Source organism: Labeo rohita, chromosome 21, assembly GCF_022985175.1.
Source record: "Labeo rohita strain BAU-BD-2019 chromosome 21, IGBB_LRoh.1.0, whole genome shotgun sequence".
Classification (NCBI taxonomy): Eukaryota; Metazoa; Chordata; class Actinopteri; order Cypriniformes; family Cyprinidae; genus Labeo; species Labeo rohita.
This window is the reverse complement of record NC_066889.1, coordinates 16,794,453-16,817,638: the sequence shown is the minus strand read 5'-3', so window position 1 is coordinate 16,817,638 and position 23,186 is coordinate 16,794,453. Positions and strand designations below refer to the sequence as shown.

General features: G+C 34.5%; 1 protein-coding gene across 6 annotated transcripts in view; it reads left to right on the top strand.

Annotated features, from left to right (window-relative positions):
- Nucleotides 1–23,186, top strand: part of gria4b (glutamate receptor, ionotropic, AMPA 4b) — a 118,304-nt gene that overhangs the window by 19,307 nt on the left and 75,811 nt on the right. The gene's annotated exons all lie outside the window — the stretch shown is intronic.

Here is a 23,186-nt window from a genome sequence, read left to right as displayed (position 1 = left end):
TGAACGCAGGGACTGTTTTTGTAATTCAGTGAATGGTGTTTAGAATTCATACTAAACACCATTTCATTCAGGTAGTAAACAGCACAGAGATGCAAAATGGTTTTGGGGCTGCTTTGTTTGGAATTCTTTTTGTTGACAGAGCACAACCAGACAAAATATGGCAATATGGCGATAGAAACATACTTTACGCAAATGTGTGAATGCACTTGTGACAGGTTGGCCAGCAGTCATACTCGCATTCAGTTTTACAGTAGCTTCTAGAGAAGCTAGATTGACTTTGCATGTCATTAAATTGCAAAATTGCACATCTGATTACATCAGCATTCAAATACTTGGCTAGTGCTTGCTGTAGCAGTTGTAGCATGCTTTTGAAACCCTCCACCTCCCTAGCTCCACCTGTATAGATCTGCTATGGGGTGATTTCATGTATGTTATATATGGATGTTATTTCATATATGTGCAGCAGCAGTATTTTGTACATGCCTACAGCAGCATGTCTGTGGATGTACTGTACTGGCAGTAGCAAGTCTCGATACTAGCAGATCTATTCCCGCCAAGACCAAACACATTTTGCATTATCACATACATTGCCATGCTAAACTCTAAAGTTGTCATGACAGAAGTCTAAATATAAGCATATTAGCTTCCACACAACACACAATAATGTTCTGTTTATTCTAAGTGCACACTGCAGTTTTGTCCTCTGCCACTTTAAATTGTCAAGTTGTTTAAAGTCAGGTGGATTCTGATTGTCAGTGTTTTTATCATTCATCAGATGGGAAAAAATCTTCCTGAGAGTGATTCAAACAATATTGTTTCTCTGTGTCATTACTGTTATAGCTGTGGTATACTATTTACAGTTATCATCCTAGGTGTAATTGGCCTTCTCTCAGTGTTAGCTTTGTGTTTATTGAACTGTTATAGAAAAGCAATACCATATTGCTTAAATGTAAAATAGCCTAAACTTCCAAAAATGGCTGATTGATTTGGGTTTAAATACATTCAGATATGGTGATTCAGTCCATCCCCCAAGTTGTCTTTTAGCAGAGCTTTGGCTGTATTGATCAAGACATTAATACAGTAAATACACACCCTCTAGATATTATAAGGCCAGGCAGGGATATTCCTCTGGCGTCTTCGCAGCACTTCAGTTACTAATTATCATCTTAGCTTATTATGACTTATGATACACTAGATTAGCTTAAATAGATCTTAGGAGAATGGACATTTATAGCCTATGCTCAAAGTTGGCTAGATAAGCTATCAGGGGAGACGCTTGATTTGCTGCATCATCCTATACACAAAGCAACCAGGTGTCTGTTCTGCACTGTAATCATGTCTGTTATAATGCTCCATAAGCAATCCAATATATAAGCATATTAAGCCATCATCTGTCTCTTTTTTTAATAAAGCATTGCGCTTTTATTTATAATTTCTCTTACTTTTTCTGGAGCGGAAAACTTAATGTTTTCTAATCCATTCTGCGGTTGGTGCGGTCAGTCATTTTATTGAGCGAAATGAATTTATTTGCTCTTTCAAAGATCCTGCAAATTGTACTCCTAAATCATCACGCTACATTGATAAACGGCCACGACCACTATGGTTGTATCTCATAACATGCAGAATGGCCAACGGGATTTCCTCAGTGGCCTGCCGTGATCCCAAGTGTCCTTCACTCACTAAATCCAGACAATAAATAGAGGCACTGTAGTAAATGTAGAATGTGAGGTCTGAACTTTGACCTCAGTCCCTGTGCAGTCGTTTTCAACCCTTGTTGTTTTATTACTGATCATTAATCATTGGGGGTTTTTTTTATTTATTTGTAGGACTGTCAATTTAAAATGTTCAAGGTCATGCAAAAATGAAAATTTGTTGAAAATTTACTTGATGAGTATGTTTCTTTGAATCTAGCATTACATCACTTGCTCACCAATGGATCCTTTGCAGTGAATGGGTGTCATCAGAATGAGAGTCCAATCTCATTCCTTATGAAATGAGATACTAAAAAACAGAAATGCATTTTAAAGAGCAGGTCATATGGGTTTTCCAAAAATATATTTTTTGCGGTTTGTAACATAGCTATACTTCAGTGTAAACAGTCTGCAAATTTGTTTATCAAAAAAGTGCATTATTCATAAAGATATTGTCTCTCAAAAGAAAGAGACAATTCTGAATTGCGAATAACGAATAACAAGTCGTTATATTTTCAAATCTTTTGCCATAATCCCCGCCTGCCCACAAAATACGAACACTGTGACCTGTCCACAAACACTTCTGCTAGTTAGCGTGTTTACGTCATGTCGAGAAGACGCTGTGTTTGTTTTGCTTTTAAGCGAGTGCTCAAAATATCACGTTTTTTGTGCAAATATGTAATGTATAGTGCAGCTTTAGGTTTCCAGGTAAACCACAATATTACTGTATTACTGAAATAGCTTTGATCATTTCCTAAGCGGATCATTTTCCGCTATTTCCTAAGAATATGTTGATTAATGTAGACTGTCGTTGTTCTGGTTACTTTAATAATAAAGAATGTAACTTAGACATATTTTGGTTTACAAACTGTGTTGTTTTATCAGTTAGTCACATTAGCACTCGGCTAATATATCCACCATTATTGTGAAGTGTTTACAGTTTAGCAGCTAAACTTTAGCTGTGGGCATGATTCGCTTGCATAAGTCTTAAAACGTTTTTATGTCATTATTTTTAAGAACGGACTGGAGCACTATATTATTGTTTTATATTGTGATGCATGCTCAGGGTTGCCAGGTTTTCACACCAAATCCGCTGAATTGCTACACAAAACTAGCCCAATGGGCATTTTGAGGGGGGTCCCCCATTAAAAGTCACACTCCAGAGTTAAAACACATGCTTTTTGTCTGGGTTGCCCTGGTAAATTTGCATTGCAGTGGCTAAACATGACATTAATGGGCATCAAATATAACCATGGACTAGGCAACACAGATAGTAGTGGTCTCTGTGCCAATCACAACAGGCTTGGCCAGCTGACCAATCAGAGCAGAGTAGGCTTATGGAAGGGAGGGGTTTACAGACATTACGCTCAAAGCTGGTTTGAACGAACCATTTCAAAATCATTGACAAATGTATAAATGTATATTCTGAGAAAATTACAGTGTTTTCTGAGCTTAGATGCATTTAAACCTGTTAAAGGGGACTCTAAGACAATATTAGCACACTTTAAAAAACCATATGACCTGCTCTTTAACAATTAAAAAAATATGTGACCCTGGACCACAAAACCAGTCATAAAGCTCAATTTTTTTACATTGACATCTATACATCATCTGAATAACTAAGCTTTCCATTAATGTATGGTTTGTTAGGATAGGACAATATTTGGCTGAGATACAACTATTTGAAAATCTGGAATCTTAGGGTGGAAAAAATCAAAATATTGAGAAAATCGCCTTTAAAATGGTCCAAATGAAGTTCTTAGCAATGCATATTACTAATCAAAAATTAAGTTTTGATATATTTGTGACGCTGGACCACAAAACCAGTCTTAAGTCACTGGGGTATGTTTGTAGCAATAGCCAAAAATACATTGTATGGGTCAAAATGATTGAATTTTCTTTTATAGCAAAAATCATTAGGAAATTAAGTAAAGATCATGTACCATGAAGATATTTTGTAAAATTCCTACTGTAAATATATCAAAACTTAATTTTTAAATTAGTAATATACATTGTTAAGAACTTTATTTGGACACTTTAAAGGCGATTTTCTCAATATTTTGATTTGTTTGCACCCTCAGATTCCAGGTTTTCAAATAGTTGTCTCGGCCAAATATTGTCCTATCCTTATAAACCACACATCAATGGAAAGCCTATTTATTCAGCTTTCAGATGATGTGTACATCTCAGTTTTGAAAAATTGACCCTTATGACTGGTTTTGTCATCCAGGGTCACATTCATGGTAGGAAATTTGCCAAATATCTTCATGGAACATGATCTTTACTTAATATCCTAATGATTTTTGCCGTAAAAGACAAATCAATCATTTTGACCCCTTACAATGTATTGTTGGGTATTTCTACAAATATACTTGTGCTACTTAATACTGGTTTTGTGGTCCAAGGACACATATTGCAAATTTGTTTGGGAAGTGTAAAGACACATTTGCATTTTATATATAAAAACATTACTTCTAAATTTACTTTTTGTAAAGTGTATCTCAAAATCCGTCACAATAAAGGAAAGCCTTTGAATTATCTTTAATAATAAAATAATACTAATTAAAAAAACGAATTCATTCAGTCTACATGTAACGTAATTAATGCAGGGTCAGAAAGCTTTAGATTTCATCAAAAATATCTTAATTTGTGTTCCGAAGAAAACAAAGGTCTTACGAGTTTGAAACAACGAGAGAATTTTAATTTTTGTGTAAACTATTGTTTAAACTGTATTTGTATTTAAACAGTTAGGGCTTTTGATCAATTACATCGCTTTGTTTCTATGATTGTTTAATATGTAGTGTTATGAAGGGCCAATATCTTTCTACATAAATATATAATGCGTGTACATACAGCAGAACTATATATATGACTCTAGACTGCTGACTTTATGAGTTCACATATCAAAAGGAAGAGAAATGGCGTCCGCGCGGTCCAGGTCTACGGTGCTTTGTCAGACGAACAGCTGCTGTGAGAGGCTTGTGTTTCACAGCCATGCTGGACTTACGACGCACAGCACACTTTCAATTATATGGGCCGTGGGCAGGGCGCCAGGCTGTGTAGAGATGGGTGCTTTCCAATTACACGGCAGGCCTCGGCTGCAGAGTGAATGAGCCGCGGCCGAATACACAGACACGCTTACGTTTTAGCCCACACACAGGCTTGCACGCGAGGGTGCCGTGACCGATCGTGCAACTGGCTTTATAGGGATATGTTTCATATCAGGAATAACTGTTCTGTGTTGTAAGACTCAGTGTAATAAATTGCTTTCTCGGCTAATGAAGCGTATGTGTCAAATGATGGTTTGTGTTTGAGAATTTTAAAGCCTTTATGATTCTCTGCTGAGGTTTGTTAGCCTGTCTAGGGAGAAACTTTATAGAGTGCTTATTGATTTGTTTAACACAAGGTTCTTGCTCTCTGCTTCCAATGAAAGGAGAAAAAGACAGGAGATCTAATCCGACGGCTTTAATGAATTTTAAAAGTCGACTTGGCACTGGTTAGGCGTTCTGTCTGGATTAAAAGGTTACGAACGGGGTTGTCAGTTTTTTTCCCCATTTTGCAAGACAAGACGTGACCAAAGGAAAGAAAATGCTTTGTGAAGTTAAGAACTGTAATTTATTATATTTTTTGTTTTACGTGTAAGACCCATGTTTAATTTCTGACCTTCTAACATATATTTTATGCAGTATATTTTATATACACACTACCGTTCAAAAGTTTGGACGGAAGTATTTTGTAATATTTTAAAAGGCGTTTCTATGCTCATCAAGGCTGCATTTATTTGATCAAAAATACTATAAAACAGTACACTCTTAAAAATAAAAGGCTTCAAATGGGTGTTTTTGCGGTGATGCCATAGACGAGCCATTTTTGGTTCCCAAAAGAACCTTTCAGTGATCAGTTCTTAAAAGAACCATTTTGAAGAACATTTTAAAAATCTAAAGAACCTTTTTCCACTATATAGAACCTTTTCTGCATCTGAACGGTTCCATAGATGTTGAAAGTTCTTCATGGAACCATCAATGCCAATAAAGAACCTTTATTTTTAAGAGTGTAATATTAAAATAAAATGTGTAGGAATGCAACAAAATTTCGGCCACCCCAAATTACTGTCCGATACATTATTTGGATAATTAAACAAAAACAAAAACAAAAAAAAAAGTTCCATAAAGTTCCAAAAGTTGCATAAAACCAAATAAAAATTATATATTGATATTTATTATGAATATATATTTATTTTCTGTCCAATTTTATTGTTTTACTTTCAATAGAAGTTGTTATTTTATTGGCTTGTTTTTTTTTTTAATTTAGTAAAATGAAAATTACTGAGTTAAATAAAAAAATCTTACCAAATAATTTTATATTATTTCATAAAAACATTTTCAGTTTTGGTTTTCGGCTAAGTGCATCTAGAATTTTTGTTTTTGGTTTCAGCCCAGAATTAAATTTTGTATTTTTATAATATATAATTTTCTTTTTTTTTTTAGCGTATTTTAAATTTTAATTTATTCATGTGACGAAAAAGCTAAATTTTCAGCATCATTACTCCAGTCTTAAGTGCCACATGATCCTTCAGAAATCATACTTAAGAGCTGATTTGCTGCTTCAAGTTTTCTTTTTATTATAAATGTTGAAATGGCTATGATGCTTAATCTTTATGTGGAAACTTTTTCAGGATTCTTTAAATCGAAAAAATTCAGCATATAAAATATAAAACTTTTGTAACTTTTATAAATGTCTTTCCTGTCACTTTTTTTAACCAATTTAGTGTGTAAATTGTGAAAAAAAAAAAGAAAGAAAAAAAAAGAAGAAGAAGTATTAATTTCTTAAAAAATAAAAAATCTTACTGATCCCCAAACCGGCAAAAATAATTGTGTATATAAAAATAAAATTATAGAATAAAATTTGTTTAATTCATAAATTTTAGAAATTATTTTATTTTAATTCTAAAATAATAGTAAATTAAATATGAATACTATTAATTACTATTATTAAATGTAAGTCTTACTGGTCCCAAAACTGGCAAAAAATGGTTGCATATATAAAAATATAAAAAAAATATATGTAATAAATATTTTATTCTAAAATAGTATATTTATTATGAATACTATTCATTACTATTATTAAATACATATTAAAATATATCTGTATATTGTAAATGTATTTTGTATTAAATTTTGGACCATCAGAGGGTTGCTAGATGATGACAGAATGGGACAACTTGATTGGACTAACCAAATTTAGACATGAAAAATATTACAGCCACAACTGCTATAATTGTGCTTAATTAAAAATACATGTGTTTTGAAATGTACTGTTGGCTCAGAAATCTTGGGGGCATAAGGTTCACATTCCCCATCTGACGCTTCTGGTTACTCAGAACACAGTGAGGTCATAATGGAGCTTCTTTCTATTTCAGTATGCTGTTCCATTCTGCCCTTAGAAAAGAGCTGTCAATCAAAGCTTCCCCGAAACACATTTGTACAAAAACACTCGACCTGTGGGACAAATGACCCTGACAGATCGCTGTATGACTCGCAGTCATTCTCCAGCTTGTAAGCACTGACCCGCGGGTCACCGCAAGGAGCAATCTCATCACATTTAAAGGGATAGTTCACCCAAAAATGAGAATTCTGTCATCATTGCTTCAATTATTCAAACTCACAGCTACACAGAGGCTGCATCTTGCTAGATGTGCATGTAAGAGCTCATTTAGCAAAAACGCGATGGAAAACGTACAGCAAGGAGAGTGATTTTTCTATATTAAGACGGTGTTATGCGAATGTGTGAGATAGAGCAGCTGAACGTGAATAATGATGTGAGTGTGTAAGTGTGAATCTGTGTTTGTGTGTGCTGTGGGGCGCATGCACACGGGGCAATTACAGGTACAAAAAGCGGTCCTTTTAGAGCGGTAAAAAGTGTTTCCATGGTGATGCGGTCATCCCTTTAGGACCAACGACGCGGGAGGACGCTAATAGTTTGCATCGGTCACCTCACGCCAGCCTGGGGGGGGCTGAAGTACAGGTGTTAAGACAAGAGAATCCCTAGGTGTTGCATCTCCGCATTTCCACTCTTTCTTGTCTTTTTGAAATGCTACGTGTTAAAAAGCATGGCTCGAAACTAAAAGGAACTGGAGATGCTGCATGCAGCCTCCCGTTTCTTCCATTTCAGAGCGGCAGGAGTCTCGCCATGCTTCATGTAATCAATGTTTATTTTTAGCCCAGCTCTCTCGGTTTTCGCAAAGAGAAAAGGCCATTCGGATAAATGGGATTTTTATCATTAGTCACAGACAAAAGAATAGGCAACAGCAGGGCACGTCTCTGGGTCTGTGAATGGTTGTCGCACAGTTAGGGGTTGACATAGTGCTTTAGTGGCTCAGTGGAGTTCCAGTAAAGGCTGACTTACACTCCTCGGTCTTTGTAAAGCCCTGGCGTTGTGTGTGTTTATGAGCTTAGGCCTGCGGTACAGAGAGAGATAAATTCCAGGCCCAAACGGTGTCGATAATGCTCGTTACAGTCCATAATGAGGTCACAGGCGCACTGTCTGGCCCTGATAAAGATTTATAGAGGCTGTGACTCATTGGAGTCCCTCTGTATCCGGGGCCGTGCCGCGCTGCCACCGCTGGACACAGGAAATGCGCACTGACACGCGCTCGGCACCCTGGAATCAAGCTTGTGTGCTATTGCTGGAGCTTTCCATGAAGAGGGTACAAATTAGTGTCTCGTTAAAGGAGAAGTCCACTTTCAGAACAACAATTTACAAATAATTTACTCACCCCCCTGTCATCCAAGATGTTCATGTGTTTCTGTCTTCAGTCGTAAAGAAATTATGGTTTTTGAGGAAAGCATTTCAGGATTTTTCTCCATAACAAAATGTAGTTTAAATGCAGCTTCAAATGGCTCTAAACGATCCCAGCCAAGGAAGAAGGGTCTTATCTAGCGAAATGATCTGTCATTTTTTTCAAAAAAATTTTTTTGAATTTGTATACTTTTTAAGCACAAAAGCTTGTATAGCACAGGCTCTGGGATGCGCATCCATGATGTGAATTGTTGTTCTGGAAGTGGAGTTCTCCTTTAATTTATTTTAAAGCATTAGAGGCACAGCTCACTTTTTTTTGTAGGAATTGGGTATGTTAGACATTAGCTGACAAAAAGATCTAGCACTTGTTACTTTATTTTAATTTTAATGTGTCTATTTATAAGGAATATGTACTGTAATGGATGTGACAAGCCTGAAAATAGCATTTACCAGACTATATATATATATATATATATATATATATATAAAACTTTAAGAGAGACCTCACGTGGGTATTTGAACCACCAAATGTTAACAATTGTGCTAACAGTATAGTAAAAACCTTTGGTTGACATTTGCGTGGAATTGCCCTAAAATTAAAAGAAAAATTATTTTATACATAATGTAAATTGTTCAAAAGTTTGGGGTTAGTAGGATTTTTAATGTTTTTGATGTTTTTGTCTCTTATGCTCACCAAAGATGCATTTATTTGATTAAAAATACAGTAACAGTAATATTGTGAAATATTATTAATATTTACTCTTACTATATACTCTATTTTTATTTTATTATAATTTTATTCCTGTGATGGCATGGCTGAATTTTCAACGGTCTTTAGTGTCACATCATTGTTCAGAAATTATTTGAATATGCTAATATGGTGCTCATAAAATATTTATTATTATGAGCAGTGGTAAAAAAAAAAAATGGAAGCCCATTTTCGACACTGAATAAAAAATAAAAAAGGTAATGCCGACTTTTTATCACAGTTATGAAGAAAAAACTCAGAAGTGCAAGATTTAAACTATAACTCGCAGTTGCGAGTTCATATCTCACAATTCTCTCTTTTTTCTTGCAATTCTTACTTTTTTCTCAGAATTGTGAAATTTACTCTTGCAATTGTGAGTTTTAGTTTAAATCTCACAATTCTGACTTTTTTCTTGCTATTCTGACTCAAAATTGCGAGTTATGAAGTCAGAATTTTGAGATATAAACTCGCAATTCTGACTTTTTTTCTCAGAATTTTGAAATATAAACTCGCAATTGAGAGTTTAAATCTGACAATTTTAAGTTTTTCCTCGGAGGTGCGAGTTTATATCACACAATACTGACTGCATAACTCGCAATTGCGAGTTTTTGTCACAATTCTGAGAAAAATTTTGAATTGTGAGATAAAAAGTCGCAATTACCTTTTTTTTAAAAAACATTTTATTTAGTGGTGGAAATGTGGCTTCTATAGTGACACTTTTTCCAGGATTCTTTGATGAATAGAAACAATGTCATTTATTTGAAATAGGAAATATAATACTTTTACATTTGATTAGTGTGCCCATGCTGAACAAAAGTATTAATTTATTTGGAAAATCTATAAAAAATATATTCATTAAAGAAGAAGTTCACTTCCAGAACAAAAACAGATAATTTACTCATCCCCTTGTCATCCAAAATGTTCATGTCTTTCTTTCTTCAGTCATAAAGAAATGATGTTTTTTGAGAAAAACATTTTAGAAATGTTCTCCATATAGTGAACGTCTATGATGCCCGCAAGTTTGAACTTCCAAAATGCAGTTTAAATGCAACTTCAAAGCTTCAAAGAGAAAGGGTCTCATCTAGCGAAGCGATTGGTTATTTTCTAAAAAGAAATGTACAATTTATATCATTTTTAACCTCAAATGCTCATCTTGTCTAGCTCTACGTGTACTCTGTATTCTGTGAGTAGGTCGTAAAAATCCCATGTCATTTTCTCCTCCAACTTCAAAATAGTCCTAAATTGCTGCAGAAGTACCGACCCAGTGTTTACAAAGTGAATATGCAAAGAAGGTCAAACGCCCTTTACAAAAAAAGTAAAACAGCGATGTAGGGTAATTTTGAATTTGGAGGAGAAAATGAGATGGGAGTTTTTCCGACATACTCTAACTGTCTTGAAAAGAGTACCCGCAGAGCTAGACAAGACCAGTGATTGAGGTTAAAAAGTATATAAATTGTAATTTTTTTTAGAAAATAACCAATCATTTAGCTAGATAAGACCCTTCTTCCTCGGCTGGGATCATTTAGAGCTTTTTCAAGCTGCATTTAAACTGCATTTCGGAAGTTCAAACTTGGGTGCACCATAGAAGTCCACTATGCACAAAATTCCTGAAATGAATTTTTATTTTAGTTTTGCTAGAAAATAAAACCTAGAGTTTTAACACCAAGGTTTCAGAAACTGCACACATCATATAAAATTAAACAGAAAGCAGCTCATGTAATATTTAATTCGACCTCCCGTGGTGGTTGATCACGAATTTCTGAAGGTTAAGTGCCTTCCCTCACTGACCTTTCACTGAGTGTCATGCTCTATTTTGTACCCTTGCCACTCTGTGAGCTGTAGTGTAAGTGGTCCATCAAGAGTGCTGTTTTTCGGAGAAAAGGAAAAGAGTAGTCTGGTTGCTTGAGACAGCTGTCCTTGACCATGAAATCTTTTCAGCTAGTGCTCAGTACAAAACCTGCGCAAGGTGCAGTCCTCAGCTGTGACACACAAAGAGATGTGATGGAACAATGTGTTCACATGAAATCCATCGATAGTCTCTCAACAGCTTCTCAGTGCACAGGCCAGTCCAGTGTCTTTTTTTCTGTCAAACACTCTCATGTGGAGAGTTAGAGGAGTTAGTATCTTGTTCATTCTTAATTTTGTATGAGCAACCTCTGGCAGGGTGAGCGTTTCGAAAGTTTCGAACATTTTTAGAGTACTTCCGACTAAAAATAGAAGTGTGCAAATAAAAAAAATCCATCAGTTCATCAGTTTTATGAAAATTAAGGTCATTAAAAGTCTTAAAGGGATAGTTTCCCTCATGTTGCTCCAAAGCCATGAGACCTTAGTTCATCTTCAGAACACAAAAACCCAGAACACACATGATGAAGCCAGTGTGTTTTGCAGGGGGCCGTATTCCCATTTGTGCAAATGTTTTGTTTTATGTAGGAAATGCCCTGAGCGCTGCTTTTAAAGGTGATCAGCAGTGTACACTGCCAGAAGATGCTGCTGCTCCCCACCTTCTCCTGCACAAGTACTGCACACAGGACCAAGATCAGCAGGAGGAAACGCACACAGTTATTCACCCATGGGGCAAACCTGTTGGCGCGTGGTAGAATCAATCATATTAATGCCGTATCCTTAGACTCGCACACACATATAAGTGTACTACACTGCCTATTATTTACACACAGTGCACAATACACACATATAGGCAGATAATAAAATACAAAAGACACTATGCTGGAAAGATAAACAATGGAACAAAATGTTTTCGGGGGATGTTGTCCTCATTGGGTCACTGCAGTGGCTTAATTTGGTGTTCCAGACACACCTGATTTATTCTCGTTCCTCGGCTCAAAATGCCAGTAGCTAGAAACCACACATCGGCTTTAGTTATGCTGCGGTGCCACAGACAAACAAAATATCTCTGTTTTCTCCTGCAGAGCTGCTACATAATTAAATCCTGTGGAGATCATGTAGCTAATTAGACACACATGCAGTGTGTTTAACTGAATGATGAGAGGAACAATCAGGGCAACGACTATTTGAGTTTAAAACCGTGTGTTTATAGGGTTTCATTTTAGTGTATGGTTTGAATGAGTAAAATATATCACTAATGATTTATTAGGGCTGAACCGTATGGATGGTTTCCGGGGTCAGTGTTATGGTCTTATTTGTTAATCTTGTACAAGTGGTTTTTCATTTTCAAATTTATGAGAAGGTAAATGTTTTAGCTGGCTATATGTTTTTGTTGAAATTGCTAACATACTGTATATATGGTTATAAATGGCTAACATATACATGTTTTTTGAAACTTTTTTTATTCAGCAAATATGTGAATTTTAATTTAGCTGTGATAAAATAATATAATTGGTATCATATTTTATTTTCACAATTCATCAAAGAAACCCGAAAAACATTTCAGCTTAACAATAATAAATGTATTTTGAGCAGCAAATCAGAATATTAGAATGATTTCTGAAGGATCATGTGACTGGAGTAATGATGCTAAAAATTCAGCTTTGAAATACAAAAATAAATTTCATTTTAAAATATATTCAAATAAAAAACAGTTAAAAATATTTCAAAATGTTATTGGGTTTTTATTATTATTATTATTATTATTATTTATTTATTTTATTTTATTTTATTTTATTTTGTGCTGTACTAATCAGCTGTTTTCAACAACAACAATAATAATAATAATAGTAATAATAATTTTTTGAGCAGAAAATCAGAATATTAGAATGATTTCTGAAGGATCATGTGACTGGAGTAATGATGCTAAAAATTCAGCTTGGAAATTACAGGAATAAATTACATTTTAAAATATATTCAAATAGAAAACAGTTATTTTAAATAGTAAAAATATTTCAAAATGTTATTTTTGCTGTACTCAAATAAATGCAGGCTTGGTGAGCAGAAGAGACTTAAAAAAAAAAAAAAAAAATCTTAGTTCCAAAACTTTTGACTGGTAGTGTGTGTGTGTGTGTGTATTTGTTAATACATACTTTCAGCACCGATGCATTAAAATATATATATATATATATACACACACATTAAAATGCATTTTTTCATTTGTGTCTTCGGTCGTGTAAAAAAATGATGTCAGTAAAATAATTGCTAGACTAAAAAAAAAAACAAAAAAAAAAATTTTTTTTAATCCACATCCAGATCGTAAATAATGCACTCGAGTCTGGTTAGTCATTTAAAGCTTTTTTCTGCAAACCTTGAGTGCAGCCCTGTGTTTGCAATTGAAACTTATCACCCAAAAGAATCTCAAACCTTCATCTTGTTGCTGACTGAGAGAATTTCCCTTCACACTGATGTAACAACAATCTTTAATATTTTGTTGCTCCTTTCCCACTTTTCGAGAGCATAACATTATGGATTCAGACACAGAATGAGGCATTGAGTCAGAAAGAGCAAATGTTGGAGATTAGAGCCTGTTGGGCGCTTTATCGGAACACAGAGGGGTTTTCTGCTTTAAATATATTCAAAACATCCTCGACAATGCTTCTGTCTAATGTGGTAATCTGGTGAATGCAGGAGTGCATATTGTTCTACAAAGGCTGCTATGAATCAGAAAGAGAGCTGTCAAGGGATGCAGCTCTCTCTCTCTTGTGTCTGTGTACAGTGTATTATTGGCCATGCTCAGTCAATAGGCTTCATTCAGTGTTCCCACACTGACTGGGATCAAATGATGTGGGAGCCTGTTCAGTCAGTAGCACTAATGTCTGCAATATCAGAGGGCTTGTGTCAGGCTGTGGTCACAGTTCTGTAGTCACTGGGCTCGGTCCAATACAACTAGCTCCATCAGGCCCAGCCAACATTAGGTCTGCACTTTTAGATCTTTATCCCCAAATGTAGTATTTTTATATTTAAATATACATTTGAACAGCTCCTTTTATCCAAATACATAATATTTAGCTTTTTCCATTACATGGAATCAAATTTGAAGCCCAATCAAATTGATCAAACCACCATATTTTATTTATTAATTAATTATTTTTTATTTTATTATCATAGCAAGTTGTATGTGAATGTTGAAATGGCAAGGGAAATGCATTGGAGATGTTTAATAGTTTGACGATGTTAAAAACAACTTGTTTCTCGGCTGACCTGAGCTTAGTTCTGTTGACATTCTAGGGTAATATTGTATCTCTGTTTCTCTGTTTCTCGATTTATTTTGGCTGTTCATCTGCTGTGTCGTCTAGTCCTTCAACTGCACTGCCATGCATCCTTTAGTCTGACAAATGACCTTACTTGAGAGGAATCTTTCTGCCTCTGCTGTGTCCTTAAAGGATCCTGTCTGTCTGTCTGTTGTTCTGTCTCTCATTCTAACATTCTAATATTCTATCCATGATTAAATCTGTCGTTATGTCCTTCTATCTGTCATTAAATCTGTTGTCCTTTTGTTCTGTCTGTCATTACATTGATTCATCATTTTATTGTTCCATTATTTTACTGTATTTTTTTATTCTTCTAATGTTCTCTTGTCTGTCGTCAAAGCTGGGTGACTTCCAAAAAGGACAAATAATGGGAGCATGTGCAACTGGAGCATTTGTAAACTTAAAGGGATAGTTCACCCAAAAATGAAAATTCTGTCATTTATTACTCACCCTCATGTCATTTCAAACCCGTAAGACCTTCATTCATCTTCTGAACACAAATTAAGATATTTTTGATGAAATCCGAGAGCTTTCTGACGCATGAATCTGTGAAGAAGAATAGTGGGGGAAAACACAGATCCAATATACTGAAACACATGTTTTTTCTCACCTATTTACGTTAAGGGGGTCATCGGATGCAAAGATCACTTTTTTAAGTTTTCTGAACGTTAATGTGTGTTGGCAGTGTATGTACAAATCTACCCTATAATGATAAAAATCCATGCTGTGGTTTTTAATTCATCTGTAAAAATGATATCCCATTTTTTTAAATCGGTGTGGCGTCACACTGACAGTGGCCGCTCCCACGATGGTTGATTGACATGAGCGTCTTACCTTAGACCCGCCCTAAATCAGCTGTAACAGTCCGACCTCTATTGTTTCGATGTCGGAGCAGGGATGTAAGTTAGACAAGAATATCTCAGATTGAGCGATTGAGTTGTGTTGTATAATGAATAATGAACGTAGTGGTCGTCATTTACTCCCTACATCTGAGCTGCTGAAGATGCAGTGGATTACGTTTGTTTGTGAATGGATTGCGCCTCCTGATCTACATAAATGTGTCTATGTTCGCGCGATTCATTCATGATCCAAATTCACCTACAGCAGAAGTGAGTATAAGTGTTTTTTTATGAATCTCTGCAAACACCTTTCCTAATAATGTGCTAGTTAGCAAATTTTGTGGCTAAAAGCACTAAATGCGGCTAAAGTAAACAAGCACAGAGAGAAGAGAGGGGCGGGGCGAGCAGAGCTCATTTGCATTTAAAGGAACAATCCCTCAGAATGGGATGATTTTTGCAGAGCTCGTTTTGACAAGGTAAAAAGGGTGTTGTTTTACACAACCATTGAGAATTTTTAACCAAAGTATATTATAGACTTTTCATTAAGACCCTAAAGAATCATATCAACTTGTGGAAAATGGGCATCCGATGACCCCTTTAAGACATAGGCCTAGCCGACTGTGTTTACTGGGATATTCACCAGGATGCCATTTTGGTATAATTCTGTCTTTTGTGCAAGCACAAAAAGAAGCAAACAAGAACTCGATTAAGTCAAAGATTATAGAATACCCAAAACATGTCACTTGCATAGATTAGAATGGGGGAAAATGCAATGCTTATTATGGCCGTGAAGCCCTGCCTTCTTATTGAAAGAGCCTGTCGTTGATTAGTAAAGTCAGTGCATAACTGCAGCTGCCGTTAGAACTCCCAGTTGCTTTCGGCGCCAATAGCCTCGTGGTTAGTGCGTCTACATACAGCGCAACTGCGCCCACAGGCGACCCGAGTTCGATTCCCGTCTCAAGGTCCTTTGTCGATCCTGCTCCCCTCTCTCCTCCCACTGCTTTCCTGTCGTCTCTCAACTGTCTCATCTACAACAGCCCATAAAAAAAAAAAAGAACTCCCAGTTGCTATAGAAGCAGTCAGTGTTCTGAGACGTGCGCTCAGTATTGCGCATGCGCACTGGCTGATCTGGCCTGAAAAATAAGCTTTTTTTAATGCTATTGGAGCGTAAGGAACAGTATTTATGAGGCAGTTCTTGCCAGATTTCATTGGTGATTTCAGATATGAAATTTAATTGCAAGCTTGGTGAACACTTTTGGAGAATTTGATGTTTCCTCATTCAAAGAGATAGGAACTGCACTTGCATGCCCGAGAGGCATTTCAAAGATGACCGCTGAGTGAAATGACTTGCCTTAAAGGGACTTTGATTGAAGTATCTGTCTGTCTACCTATCTGTCTATCTGTATCATTCTATCATTTTATCTCCTCTCAGACTTAATTTTCTCACAACAAATCATTTTCTAGTTTTAGAAAGTGTTAGAAATTACAGATCTAGCAGTTATGTGAATTTCTTCTGTTGAATTTCATTTTAGTTCTTCTGTTGTGTGTTGTGTTTGCTACCCTAATTGAACTGAAAGTTGTAAATGATGCCCAACTCCCAGTTAAAAGTTAAAAGTTTACATACACCTTGCAATATCTGCAAAATGTTCATTATTTTACCAAAATAAGAGGAATCGTACAACATGCATGTTATTTTTTTTATTTAGTACTGACCTGAATAAGACATTTCACATAAAAGATCTTTACATATAGTCCACAAGAGAAAATAATAGTTGAATTTATAAAAATGACCTTGTTCAAAAGTTTACATACACTTGATTCTTAATACTGTGTTGTTACCTGAATGATCCACAGCTGTGTTTTTTAGTTTAGTGGTGATTGTTCATGAGTCCCTTATTTGTCCTGAACAGTTAAACTGCCCGTTGGTCTTCAGAAAAAAATCATTCAGGTCCCAAAAACTCTTTGGTTTTTAAGCATTTTACATGCATTGTTTTTCCTTCAGGAGCATCAGTGAGCATTTGAACCTTTTGTAATAGTTGCATATGAGTCCCTCAGTTGTCTTCAGTGTGAAAAGATGGATCTCAAAATCATACAGTCATTGTTGGAAAGGCATTGTTCAGGACAAAAAAGGGACTTATGAACAACTGTCACTTAAAAAAAAACAGACAGCTGTGGATCGTTCAGAATCAAGTGTATGTAAAGAATCAAGTGTATGTAAACTTTTGAACAGGGTCATTTTTATAAATTCAACTATTATTTTCTCTTGTGGACTATATGTAAACGTCTTTTATGTGAAATATCTTATTCAGGTCAGTACTAAATAAAAAACATGCATTTTGTATGATCCCTCTTATTTTGGTAAAATAATTACAATTTTGCAGATTTTGCAAGGTGTATGTAAACATTTGACTTCAACTGTATGTGTATCTGTGTGTGTTGGCACAGTTCAGTAACATTCAGCTCCTTTGAAATAATATCTGGATCAGTCGTGTAATCTCTAGCACTCGATTGTGATGCTTCACACCGTTTACAATTTGAGCTGGATAAACTGAGGCAGGAGGTGTATCGCTGCCCCTCTTCCTGCGCTAATTAGAACAGGCAGTGCTAATCAAGCTAAGTGCAACCGACTGCGTTGAGTGCCTGTGTGGCTCTGTACATCAGTAGGTTGGGGTGGTGTGTGTCAATGGGACCTTAATGATCCACACAGAACGAGACAGGCCTGGATCTCTCTGTTTCCACTGATGTTCCCTCTGAGAGCGAGAACAACAGAGGACCATTGAATGGTTTAAGTTTCTAAGGGGGTTGATGGCGAGGGCTGACACGGATTGTCATGTTTATCTAAACTTGAGAGGTGGAAACAGAAAGCAAAAGAGTGCCGAAAGAGAAAAAATGACAGAGAAAAGAGAATATAGAGGGAGGCAAGGCCAAGAGGAAGCACAGAGATAGATGTGAAAAGAAATATATACCATCTCAGAAATGCTTTATAGAAGACTAGCAGACTGGACAGAAATAGGCCAGAAATTCATCCCGATAGCTGAGGAAAGCAGCGTGGCTGTGTGCCAGTGTCAAAAAAATACCACACGTCCCTTTGTTCTCCTTTCTGTGGCTTTGTAAATATCCCAGCCTTGTGCTGTTTGTATTCCGAGCTAATTACCGTGACTGTAATTAGCAAGGATTGAAATAGAAAATCATGGATTTATTTGAATTAGTGACACAGGCGCAAATGAATCTCGCTTTGCTATTCACGATTAAAAACAAGTGAGACAGAACCTGCTGTTTTTTTTTTATCTAATGACGGAAATGATCCTAAAATATTAATTTTTCCTATTTCAAAGTCAGTTTTTGCACAAATGTTTGCACAAATTGAATCACATTGTCTATACAAAACCTTTTGATTGAATTTGCATGTTTTGTAACGCTTGCACATATTATAATTTGAAATATTTTTGATTTACATTATTGTTTAATCATGAGTTTGTGAGGCTCAGAGGAATTTTTTTGGCGTTAAGATGTAGAATGTTTGAATCTCAATCGAGTGACTATAATTTTGTTTTCCAGTAGACATGCATCACTTCTGTATTTTGTAAAATTGCATGATGTAAACGTTCATTTTTAAGTTATAAAGGATTGCAAGATAAAAACAGTTTTTACTTTTTTCTTGCAAATGCGAGTTTGTATCTTGCAATTCAGTATTTTTTTTTCTCAGAATTGTGTAATACAAACTAGCAATTCTGACTTTTTTCTGAAAATTGCATGATATAAACTTACATTTGTGAGTTATAAAGTCAGAGTAGCAGGATATACATTTGCAGTTGTGAGAAATAGTCATAATTGTGAGAAATATGAGTTTATATCTCACAATTCTGACTTTTTTTCTCGTAATTGTGTAAAACAAACTAGCAATTCTGACTTTTTTCTGAAAACTGCATGATATAAACTTGCATTTGTGAGTTATAAATTCAGAGTACCAAGATATAAACTTGCAATTGTGAGAAATAAAGTCAGGATTGTTAGGTAGAAATTCGCAGTTCTGACTTTTTTCTCAGAATTTTGTAATACAAACTAACAGTTCTGACTTTTTTCTGAAAATTACATGATATAAACTCGCATTTGTGAGTAATAAATTCAAAGTAGCAAGGTATAAACTCTTAACTGTGTAAATAAAGTCGGAATTGTGTAATACAAACCAGCAATTCTGACTTTTTTCTGAAAATTGCATGATATAAATTTGCATTTGTGAGAAATTAAGTCAGAGTAGTGGGATATACATTTGCAATTGTGAGAAATAATCGCAATTCTGACTTTTTTTTCTCAGAATTGTGTAATACAAACTAGCAATTCTGACGTTTTTCTCAGAATTGCATGATATAAATTTGTAATTGCGAGTTATGAAGTCAGAATAGCAGAATATAAACACGCAATTGTGAGAAACAGTCATAATTGCAAGATACAAACTTGCAGTTCTGACTTTCTTCTCACAAATGCGAGTTTGTATCTCGCAATTCTGACTTTTTTCACAGAAATGTGTAGTACAAACAAGTAATACTGACTTTTTTTTCAGAATTGCATGATATAAACTCGCAATTGCGAGAAATAAAGTCAGAATTGTGAGAGAAAAGCACCCGCAATTATGACTTATTTCCTTGCAATTCTAAATTTATATCTCTTTTTTCTCAGAATTGTATGCTACATACTCAAAATTGTGAGTTATAAAGTCCAATTATTAGGGGGAAGAAAGTCTGATATGTTCTCAGAATTGCGAGTTTATATTTCACAATTCTGAGCAAAGTAAAAATTGTGAGATAAAAAGTTGCCTTTTTTATTTCATAATTAGTGGTCAAAATGACATCCATAGGATTCTGACTGAAATAACCTATAACTTACTAGCTAATAAGCCCATCTAAATAGGTTCTCGCAGTGTTAATAGTTGTATATTTATGCACCAAAATGTCTTTAATTTTCTTCCAGTTTACCGAAGCTTTTCGTAATGCATCGTATTTAAATAAATGTGATCTGAAGGCTTGATTCTTTCACCATGTCATTCTGATTCGCCTGGGTCTCTGAAAGCAAATAAACATGGCTGCGTGTTTCACGTTTTCCTCTGTAAAATAACAAGGTCCTGACTGTACATGCAGCGACAGACTGCATTTCTGATTGACAGGCTGAGAAGAATGACACCGTGTGACTCAGGGGAATAAGGGGAAGTGATTGGCCGGCAGAGGAGGCCTGTGAATCAGGATGGTTGGTATAATTTGTTCTTCTCACTCTGATCGCTGCCATGGAACGCTGCCCATGTATGAGGTTAAAAGAGTATCGCGCTACATCTGAATTGTGCCACAGAAGCCATAACCTTTCTCTGTCTCTTCTGAAAAAGCAGTACCTTACTGCAGTAGATACTGTTGATGTAACTGAATGGTTCTGCTTAAAACATCTATCCCATTTTGATGGTCACTTTGGCTATTCAAAAATTAGAACTGTCAATAATTACCCACCCTCATGTCGTTCCAAACCTGTAAGATCTTCATTCATCTTCAAAACACAAATTAAGATATTTTTGATGAAATCCGAGAGCTTTCTGACCCTACATAGACAGCAACACAGCTGACATGTTCATGGCCCGGAAAAAAAGTAAGGACATCAGTGAGTAATTAACGTCAGAATTATCATTTTTGGGTGAACTGTCCCTTTAAGACTCTTTTAGTAGCTTTATTTAAAGTATAGTTTGAATTTGGAGATGTTTCTCTCATAGTACTCTTGGAAAGTCTTGAGGAGGAGTTGCATCTCTGAGGGTGAGTGGTTCTGACAGTTTGTGTTGTAAAAACCAATCGTCTTCGGACAGAGGAGTCTGTGTGTGTGTGTGTGTTTTATGTGTGTCTAGACCCAAATCCCAGAGCATTGCAGAATAACATCCTCCTCCTCTTCTCTTTTGTGCTGATTTAATTTAAGAGTGGGCTGAATTAATAACATCCCCTAGGCGTGTAGGGCGCCCTGAGAGCCTTTCTCATATTTACTCACCAATACACATTATATGGAGTTCTTTTACATCCCTCCTGTGATTTGCCAGATACTGCAACATGCCCCTTTTTAAGGTTGTCATGGGCTTCACTTTGTTTTAAAAGAATTGGCTTATGAATATTAATTAGGTTGTGTGTAAATAATTTAACACCATCTTTTGCTATTTTGATAATTAAATGGTTGGTAGTAAATAGTAGGTGACAGTGTTTGCTTTTTGTTTCATGATTTAAGTGGAACTGATAAGCCGTGATATTTTTGAAGTGTTTGCAAATGTGGCATTTGGTTGACATGTCCAGCAGTGTGAATTGCTTTATTCTATTTTATACAGCGTTTTATGAAACATTTTGTAGTTGTTATGCATGTAACATTATTGGAAGGTATAGCTCACATATTGTCATATTTATTTGTCATACTGTAGGATGATTGAAGACACTTTAGTTGTGGAATAAATTCATTGTAAGTTTCAAATCAAATATTTCTAAAAAGTACCTTAACTCACTATTGCATTAATTTTAGACTTTATGTATATTATGCATTTTTTTTGTTTTCCTTTTCTTAAAAAGACACTGAGGAAAATGACTGTGTTATATTAAATTGTTATATTATGACATTATTCAAGGTTAAACATTTTTTATTTTAAATTTAGCAAAACAGAAATTTTTCCAAGTACCTCAACATAAACTTTAATTTTGAATGTGATTAATCGTGATTATTAGCGATTAATCGCTATTAATCTTCTTGCAGCCCTAATTTATTTATTTATTCATTCATTCATTCATTTATTTATTTTAATGTGAATTAAATTAATATAAATTTACATGTTATATTTTAGTGCTGTCAAATTGATTAACTGATAAATACATTAATATTTATATGTAAGCCTGTATATACATATACAAACATACATGTATATATTAAATAAATGTAATTAATAAATATAATAGATGTTTTCCTTTTCTTAAAAAGACACTGAGGAAAATGATTATGTTATATTAAATTATGTTATATTATGACATTATTCAAGGTTAAACATTTTATTTATTTTTCAAATGTAGCAAAACTGATTTTTTTTTTTTTTTTCAAAACTTTTTTTTTTTTTTTAGGACTGCAATCATGATTATTTGCATTCAAAATAAAAGTTTACACAAGTTTGTGTGTGTACTGTGTATATTTATTTTGTGTGTGTGTGTATTTTTTTTTCTTAAATATTTGTGTATATATATATATATATATAAACATACAAACTTTAATTTTGAATGTGACTAATTGTGATTATTTGCGATTAATCGCTATTAATCGTCTTGCAGCCCTAATTTATTATTTATTATTTATTTATTTATTTATTCATTCATTCATTTGAATGTGAATTAAATTCATATAATTTTTTTTATTGCTGTCAAATTGATTAACTGATAAATTAATATTTCTATGTAGGCCTGTATATACATATACAAACATACATGTATATATTAAATAAATGTAATATATATTTATATTTATATATAATATAAATCATATATAAATATGAATACATATATACACGTGTAAATATGAAATATATTCATGTGCATTTGTGTATTTATATTTAGATGCGATTAATCATGATTAATCGATTTGACAGCACTAAAGTTTTTACCTTTTTAATATATATTTATGTAATATTTAATTTAACAATTTACGTTATTAAATTAAATTATTTAATAATACATTTTTTTAAATAAATTTAATCTAATTACAGTTTTAATTTTTACATTTTACTTTTAATATTGAATGCATTTCAGGTGTTTATTTAAAAATATAAACAGCTTTTGCATATCCATGTACTTTTTTTATTACATCAGGTACCCTACTTCTACCTGTTCTTACAAAAGTAATATTTTCTGGTGAAATGTTTTCTTTTTCTTTATAACAGTATGTGCTCTGGTCTTTTTCTCTCTCG